We start from the raw sequence: 8101 nt of genomic DNA, 5'->3' as shown, positions 1-8101 counted from the left end.
ATTGGGCACCAGCCAATCAGCGTCGCCTGCGCCAGGCTGGTGCGGGAGGGGGGCAACGCCCCGAGCGACGAGCAAGCGCAGTGGCTTAGGTGTAGCCCCCTGGCTGCGAGGGGCCACAACGGCCCCGGTGCCCAGGGACCAGTCGGAGCAGTGCACTGCCCTTAACCTTGGGCAGACCAGCGATGGACAGAGGTATGACCAGAGAGAAAGAGACACTGCTGGTGGCGGGGTGACGGCCTTAGAGGGGCAAGGGCGCGGGGCTGCGGAGGGTGGAGATGGGTGGAGAAGCAAGTTGGGTGGTGGCACAGGTGTGTGTCCCAGGCCCTCGTGCACTACCAAGTGCAAGGAAAATGAAACACGACACAGCGCCCTCTTCAGCTCAGACCTCTGGAGCAAAAGGGGTCGGGAGAGGCCTTCTCTGGGGGAGCAGCGCACCCACCGGCGCGCCGGCCCAGCTGCGGCCAAGAGACAGGTAGCTTCGCCCTCCGCGGAGCAGCCAGCCAGCCGCACTTGGGATCAGAAAAGCAGTGGCCTGGATTTCAGAATCCTAAAAAGAACGCACGGTGATTCCCTACCCTGTGAGGAGGACGCACAGAGAGTTACAGAACCCTCAAGGGAGGGACCCAGAAGCACACCCAGGGAAGGAAGGGCAGAGATGCACAGCTCTGGCTCTTACCCATTCCTGCCCTCCTGCAGCATGCTGGCGCTCCGAGGGACTGATGTCACCCCTTTGTCAGCTTCAGCTGAGGCCCACCAGAGGCCCCAGTTCCAGGCATGGCGGTCCACTCCTCCGACCACCGCCTCATCTCTCACAGGAGAGACACGACCTGGGAACTCCGCTGACCTTGGGATTCTGTAACCCCCGCAACTAAACGTTGTTTGATTTTCGGCCCTGCCCACCCTGGCAGGCAGAGGCACTAAGGGAATTTGTATAGGGCCCTCGTGAAAGTTCTCTGGTTGTCATACGGGTGGCGTGGGCCGAGCCCAGAGGGAAGGAACCCGGACTCGAACTCGTCCTTCCTTCTCGGCGCGTTCTCAGGTGCACTCGGGGATCGTCGCGCACCCCCATCTACATGAACGTCCTCGCCACCGCAGTGGCCGCTGGGGTTCCCCGCATCGCTTACTGCCGGGGTTGGCCCTTCATCCCGGTGAGCCGCAGGTGAGGGCCTGGCGACCCACGAGGCCCCTGCCAGCCACGGGGGCCTCACATCCCGCTTCCCACTGGCCGGGAGGGAGCCCCGCACTGCGGCCCGAGGGCCGACCAGACCGGCCCCCACATTCCGGCCCGGCAGTCTGTCTTCCCGGACCCCTCCCCGTCCGGATCCTGCACCCGTCGGGCATGAGTCAGGCTACGGGAAACAGACAGGGTTTCCCAACAGAGGGGACCGACTGGGAGGCATCGGTCACTCAGGGACTGGACGGCTGGAGTCACAGAGGTAATGCGGGAGGAAGCTGCCGCCCCCAGAACAGGGGCAAAGGGGGAAGAAGAGGTTGGCGGCCGGGGAGCCTAGAAGCCAGGATGGGGGCGCCTTGAAGAGCCAGAGCCTGGAGCCCTGAGGAGGGGCTGCTGCAGTTTCCCAGGGAAGGAGGAGCCCCACCACCCAGCAAGCGGGGAACCCGGGCAGGAGGTCATTTCAGAGGCTCCGGCTTCTGGGTCACTAACCCCTTCCTCAGCGGCACCCGTCTGGGGTTCAACCCATCTGTTGGGACTTTTATTTCAATGACGGTGTTTCTTCTACTTTTAAAGTTCTTTTTCAGGGACGCCTGGGTGGCTCAGTCGGTGGGGCGGCTGCCTTCGGCTGGGGTTGGGATCCCGGCGTCCTGGGATCAAGCCCCTCATTGGGCTCCAGCCCCCGCATGGGGCTCCAGCCCCGGCATGGGGCTCCTTGCTCGGCAGGGAGCCTGCTTCTCCCTCTGCCTCTGCCTGAGCTTGCTCGCGCTCTCTCTCTCTGACAAATCAATCAATCAATCATTTTGTTTGTTTGTTTTTAAAGAAAGGCTCTCTTTCAAATCTGCCTGGACACTTTTCTTGTTTTTATGTTTTTACTATTATTTTTTAAAGGTTGTATTGATTACTTGAGAGAGAGGGAGGGAGAGAAAGCACGAGGCCGGAGGGTCAGAGGGAAAAGCAGACTCCCCGCTGAGCCTGGAGTCCCAGTGGGGGACTCCATCCCGGTCCGGGGACTCGATTCCAGGATTCCGGGATCATGACCTGAGCCGAAGGCAGGCGCCCAACCACCTGAGCCGCCCAGACACCCCCAGAGCGCTGGTTTCAGGCGGGATCTCCGTTCCGCTCTCTCACTTCCCGAAAGCCCTTCCTCCTAGCACCCAGGAAACCCAACCCGGCAGCTCCCCGACACAGCCCCGGCCCGTCGCTGAGTCCCTGATCCCTCCTCTGTTCTCATGGGCTCTGCTTCCTCCGGGATTTCTCTTGCTTACCTGTGGGCCACCTATGCATCCTCCACAGCGTTAACCAATTTGCTCATTATGGATTCCCTCGTCTTTCTCTCCAACTGGCCTGGCATCCCTGGGTGGCAGCAGCAGGGGGCCGAATGGCACCGCCCCGCCCACCCCGGCCCAGGCTCGGCTGATTGGCACCGAGCCTGTGGCCAGCTGTCCAGGACCCCGGGGATTGGACCAGCGGGTCCACCTGCCAGGCTCTGGCGAGGAGGAGTTGGCAACGGGGACTCCTAAATTCTGCCCTGAGTCTCCGCACTGTCCTCACGCTTGGCAGGAGGCCTTTGTGCCCAAGACACGCAACCCAGAAATGAGCAACTGAGACTTGAATACATTTGGTTATCTAGAAATGTGCAACGTCGGGGCGCCTGGCCAGCTCGGCTGGTAGGGCGTGTGGCTCTTGATCTCGGGGCCGCCAGTCCCAGGCCCACGTTGGGTGTAGAGGTCGCTTAAAAACGAAACCTGTTTTATTTTTGTTGTTGTTGTTTGTTTTTTAAAGATGTTATTTATTTATTTATTTGTCAGAGGGAGTGAGCACAGGCAGAAAGAGTGGCAGGCAGAGGCAGAGGGAGAAGCAGGCTCCCTGCTGAGCAAGGAGCCCCATGTGGGACTCGATCCCAGGACCCCGGGATCATGACCTGAGCCAAAGGCAGCCGCTCAACGAACTGAGCCACCCAGGCGTCCCAAAAATAAAACCTGTTTTTTAAAAATGGGCAGCTTCTTGACAGCCCAAACCAACAAGCCTAGTCTTTCAAGGCCAAAGCCACGCGGAGGGAAAATATTCGCGACATCCATAGCAAAGAACGGACAGCCCTAGCGGAGGAGGAGCGCGCCTCTTTGCGGGAAGCGGTCACTTTGTGTCTGGCAGTGCGTTGAACGCCGGTACGTCTCCATCAGGCGGTTCCACTTCCAGGTGGTTATAACCTAGAGGGAGGCTGGCGCCCGTTCACAGCAGGCTGTTGCGGCGCCAAGATGCAGTGCGGAGAGCGAGCGAGGACAGGCCAGAGTCCGGCAGCCGGGGATCCGTTCCGGAAAGCACGGTGCCTCTGTGCTCTCCGACGCCGTGCGGCCGGAGTAGGCACGTACACATTGGTCTACTGACATGGCCGGTTTTCCAAGACGTGTTGCTACGGAAAAGAAGTGGAAAAGGAAACACAATGGAATCAACGTGTAGTGTGTAAAATCGAATAAGGACGTTGGAGAGTGCAGCAGCAGAATACAGTGAGAAGAGAGAGACAATTGTTAACAATGTGGCTCAGACTAATGTCGCTTTGGAAACATTTTCAATCGCGTGCTGTACAAACATGCAGGGTGGTCAGGGAAAATGGTCCAGCCGCCCTGGAAGGCGATTCCCCGCAGGTCCTTTCAGAGCGAAGCGCCCTCCCGAAGCGCCCGGCGGGCTCAGTCGGGAGAGTGTGGGACTCTGCACCTCGGGATCGTGAGTCTGAGCCCCGCACTGGGTGTAGACGCTTCGGCGCCCGTCTGCACGGGACCCAGCGACCGTACCCGTGGGCACTTATGCCAAAGAGACAGAAACTTGGGATCCCACGAACACCTGTGTGCGAGTGGTCGTAGCAGGTGTGTTCGTGGAGGCCTGAAACGGGGAACAAGCCAGGTGTCCCTCGGCAGGTGAACGCTTGAGCCTGACCGGTGGATCCACACGGAGGACCGGAGCCAGCGGCAGGAAGGAGGAGCTAACTGTGGATTCATGCAGCGGCCTGCGCGGATCGCAAGGGCATTACGGGGGGGGGGGGGGGCGGGCGAGAAGGAGCCCACCGCAGGCTCCCCACCCCGGCCGCGCACCGCATGGTTCCGTGTACCTAGCAGCGTCCACATGACGGAATTCTAGACAAGAATACAACGCTGGGGACCGTGACGGGGGCCGTGGGTTGGGAGGAGAGGCGAGGAGGCTGTGCTCACGTCAGGTCAACAGGAGGGGTCCTCTCACGTGAATCTCCACGCGCGAGGAACCTGCAGAGGCAGCGCGCCTGCGCACACACATGGACGCAACTCACGCGGCGCGGCTCTCCGATGGCACCAAGGCCGCTTCGCGGTGTGCGATGGCAGGAGGCGTGCAACCTGCCAACCCTCGGGGAACTGCGGCAGGCATCCTGGGGTCTCTCACGTCCCCGCGCGTCACTTCTTCAAGATACAAGCTCAGGGGCGCCTGGGGGGCTCGGAGGGCTAAGCTTCTGCCTTCGGCTCAAGTCAGGATCTCAGGGTCCTGGGATCGGGCTCTCAGCTCAGCGGGGAGCCTGCTTCTCTCTCTTCTGCCTGCCTCTCTGCCTACTTGTGACTTCTCTGTCAAATAAATAAATAAAATCTTTTTTAAAAAATCAATTTATACGGTGCATGGGTGGCTCAGAGGGTTAAGCCTCTGCCTTCCGCTCGGGTCACGATCCCAGGATCCCAGGATCGAGCCCTGCATCGGGCTCTCTGCTCAGCCGGGAGCCCTGCTTGCCACCCCCCCACCCCGCCCCCGCCTGCCTCTCTGCCTACTTGTGATCTCGGTCTGTCAAATAATTAAATAAAATCCTTTAAAAAAAAAAAAAAAGATACAAGCGCACACCAAAAGCACGCAAGCAGGGCTCCGCGTGGACAGACAGGAGGACGTGCGCGGCTCTGCACAGAGAGCCCCTACCGTCCTTCCCCCGACCCCGGCCTCCCGCCCCTGGGGATGGCCGTCCAGCCGTCGGGCAGTTCCCAGGGCCCGACCGCGAGGAAGGCAGCGGTGGGAGCTGAGCCCCGCCGGGCGCGCAGGCGAACGGCCTGTATGGATTGGGCAGAGGAAGTGTCCGTCAGGCCGCAGGGGCTGGGGTTCGTCGGGGACCTAGGGGGCGGGTCCCGTCAGGAGCCGAGCTTCCTCATTGGCTAAGCCAGCCGGAAAAGGGGCGGGAAGCCGGCGCCGCGCCTCCTGAGGGGCGGAGCTTCCTGTGGGCGCGCCAAGGGATGAGAGAAGACGGAGCCGGGGGTGGCCGGGGCGGGGCCCAACAGGCCTGGACGACGCCCAAGCCTTCTCGACATCGCCCTCCGCCCCCCCGCCCCTCCGGGTCCTGGAGGCCCCGTTTCCCGAGACCTGGGGGGGCCTACCCATTCTTCCGCGGGGAGGCGGAGGAGGAGCCTCTATGGAGTGCAGGCCCCGGGCGGCCGTGGGGCGCGGGAATGGGGAAAGCGCGGCTCCGCGGGCTTCTCTCCCGCTGCGCCCTGCAGGGCGCCCCCCGCCCAGCGCTGTCCTGAGAGTGTCTGGCCCCTAGGCCGCCACGGCCAGTGTACTGGGGACCGCAGGGTCCTAGTGAGGAGGGAGGGGGCGGGGGGAGGAGGAAGGGGGGCGACTATCCCCCGCCCCCCCCAACCCCGCCCCGGGATGACAGAGCGCCCTGTCACTCCGTCTCCAACCCCTCCCAGTCCTGGCCTCTGAGAGCTGCCCTGCTGTCCGCTCCTGGGCACTTCCACCCTCCCAGGGCCCAGACTGTGGTCCTGCCTCCCCCAACATCCACTCCCCCGCCCCCCCGCCCCCCCCCCACCCCCCTGCTCCTTGCGAGCCCCGCGCACTGTGTTCCAGGGCCCCTGAGCGTGTCTGTGTCAGGGACGGTTCACTGTCAAACATAGATCCCAAGATCCCAGCACCCCACCCCACCCGCACACACAGGCCTAGTATCCAGGAAAACGTGGGCAGAGCTGGGGCCTCTACCCGGGAAGGTGGTGTTCGTCAGAGGTCTCTGTCCACGCTTCTGGGCGTGCGGACAGCAGAAAAGTAACAAAGTCTTTCCACGTCACTCGACCGGTGTGGCCCCCCTGGGAGGGAAAGCCGCTCCAGCACACCCGTGCTCCAGGACCACCTGTGGTGGGGACCATCGGCGGTGCCTGCGGGCCTCTCACCTGGGGAGGTCAGTCAAGGTGAGCCCGGCAGACCAAGCTGGAGCTCGCGGCTTCTCTCAGAGCGAGCGGGCGCGACCAGGTGGTTCTCACGCTGGAGGGCTGCACAGGGACAATCACCCTGGGGGTTTGTTCAAACTCGGGTCACTGGGCTCCACCCCAGAGTCTCTGATCTGCCAGATCTGAGGTGGGGCCAGAGAAAGGGTGCCTCTGACAAGCTCCTGGCTGCCGCGGCTGCTGCTGCCACTGCGGGTCTGAGACAAGCCCACCCACCCCCACCCACCCCGCCTCACCTCTACCCTACCCCCACACCCCCCACCCCCCCCCACCCACCGCCCGGCCCTCCCGGTGGTGAGAAGCCGTGCTCTGGAGGCCTGAGACTCCTAGGGGTGTGCGTGCCTGCCCTCCCTGGGGCTGGCTCCTTTGCAGGGTCCCCACGGGTCTGGCAAATGTCAGGAGGGTGCTAGCCCTCGAGGGACCAGGGACTGCCCTCGAGTGGCAGTCACCCTTTCCTGCCTAGGTGGTGTGGAGGGCACCGTCCACAGCCCAGGCACGGGAAGAGCGTCAGCTTTGTCCAGGTGCTCGGGAATTCCCAGACTGGGGCTCGTGACTGTGTGGCCGCGTGGGAGAGAGGAGGGGCGCTGAGCCCCGGGGCTGAGAGTGGGGATGGACAGAATTCTCTGATGAGGCAGAGGAAAGACCCAAACGCTGGGCTCGGGGATGGGAAAGGAACATGGGCCCTGAGATCCAGAATGAGGATTTGGGTGGCGGGCGGGGGAGAGTGGCGGGGGACTTGGAGACCACACGGGGGGCTCTCTGCCCGAAAACGGCCCTGACCGTTGTCTGGTCTGTGCATGCGGTCGGCCCTCGAGCTGGTGGGAGGCCGCTGCCTCTCTTCACCCAGGGGCTCTCCCAGCTCCTCGGTGATGCTGCCCAGACCCGCTCAATGCCCAGCACCACTGCCCGCCCACCTAGGCCGGTCTTGCTGGTTGGTGTTTGCTTGGCAACGTGGTGGCCTCTTGTCTAGTTGGAGCCGCAGGTGAAGTGCGAGGCCAGTCACTGGCCACCTTGTGTCCCCAGAAGGAGCAGCCCTGGGACCCCAGCACCTGAGCGTGTCCTGGCCGTGAGACTATGTGGAGGAGCTTCTGGCTTTGGTTCTCCCGCTCGCCTCCTCCACGTCCTGCAGCCGCTGGCTCGTCAGGCTTTTCCCCGTGGACTGCTTCAGGCCTTGTTCATGGGACGAGCCCTGAGTCACACCTTGCTGCTGTTTTTTTCCCCCACCGTGTCACTTGTCCCCTGACTTTGTAGTTTGGGGCGTGTGTTTGGTCAGGCAGACAGTTTTAGGTTTTGTGTCATCGGACTTTCCAGGCTTTTCCTTGTTTTTTTTTTTTTTTTAAGTCGCTTTATTTGCGAGAGGAGCACGCATGCACGCCCCTGTGGGGAGGGGCGGGGGGGGCGAGGGAGAGAGTGGATCGTCAAGCAGACCCCTCCCCGCAGGGGCTCCATCCCAGGACCCTGAGATCAGAACCTGAGCCGAAACCGAGAGTCGCCAGTGGGATGCTCAACCGACAGAGCCTCCCCAGGCGCCCCGGCTTTTCCGTCTTTGCAGGGTTGCGAACAGAACCCGCGGAAAGCCCCAGAAAGCAAGCAGGATACGTGGCAGAGCTGCTGTGGGGCCCCGCAGAACCCAAGGAGCGTGCGTGCACTGCCCTTTGCTCGGGGTTGCTGCGGGCAACCAGCCCCGGAGGCAGTCGGGGGGCTCGGGGGC

The 8101-nt window shown here is 62.7% G+C and overlaps 1 long non-coding RNA gene across 1 annotated transcript; it reads right to left on the bottom strand.

Annotated features, from left to right (window-relative positions):
* Positions 1–1972: 1972 nt before the first annotated feature.
* On the bottom strand, positions 1973–5535 carry LOC309855527. Its single transcript, XR_014306845.1, has 2 exons — positions 5025–5535; positions 1973–4758 (listed from the first exon to the last, which is right to left on the bottom strand). It is a non-coding gene; the product is annotated as an uncharacterized lncRNA (long non-coding RNA).
* Between the last annotated feature and the right edge of the window lie 2566 nt (positions 5536–8101).

This window comes from Mustela nivalis (assembly GCF_964662115.1).
Source record: "Mustela nivalis genome assembly, chromosome: X".
Classification (NCBI taxonomy): Eukaryota; Metazoa; Chordata; class Mammalia; order Carnivora; family Mustelidae; genus Mustela; species Mustela nivalis.
Note: the sequence above shows the minus strand (reverse complement) of the source record. Positions and strands in the feature narration are given on the sequence as shown.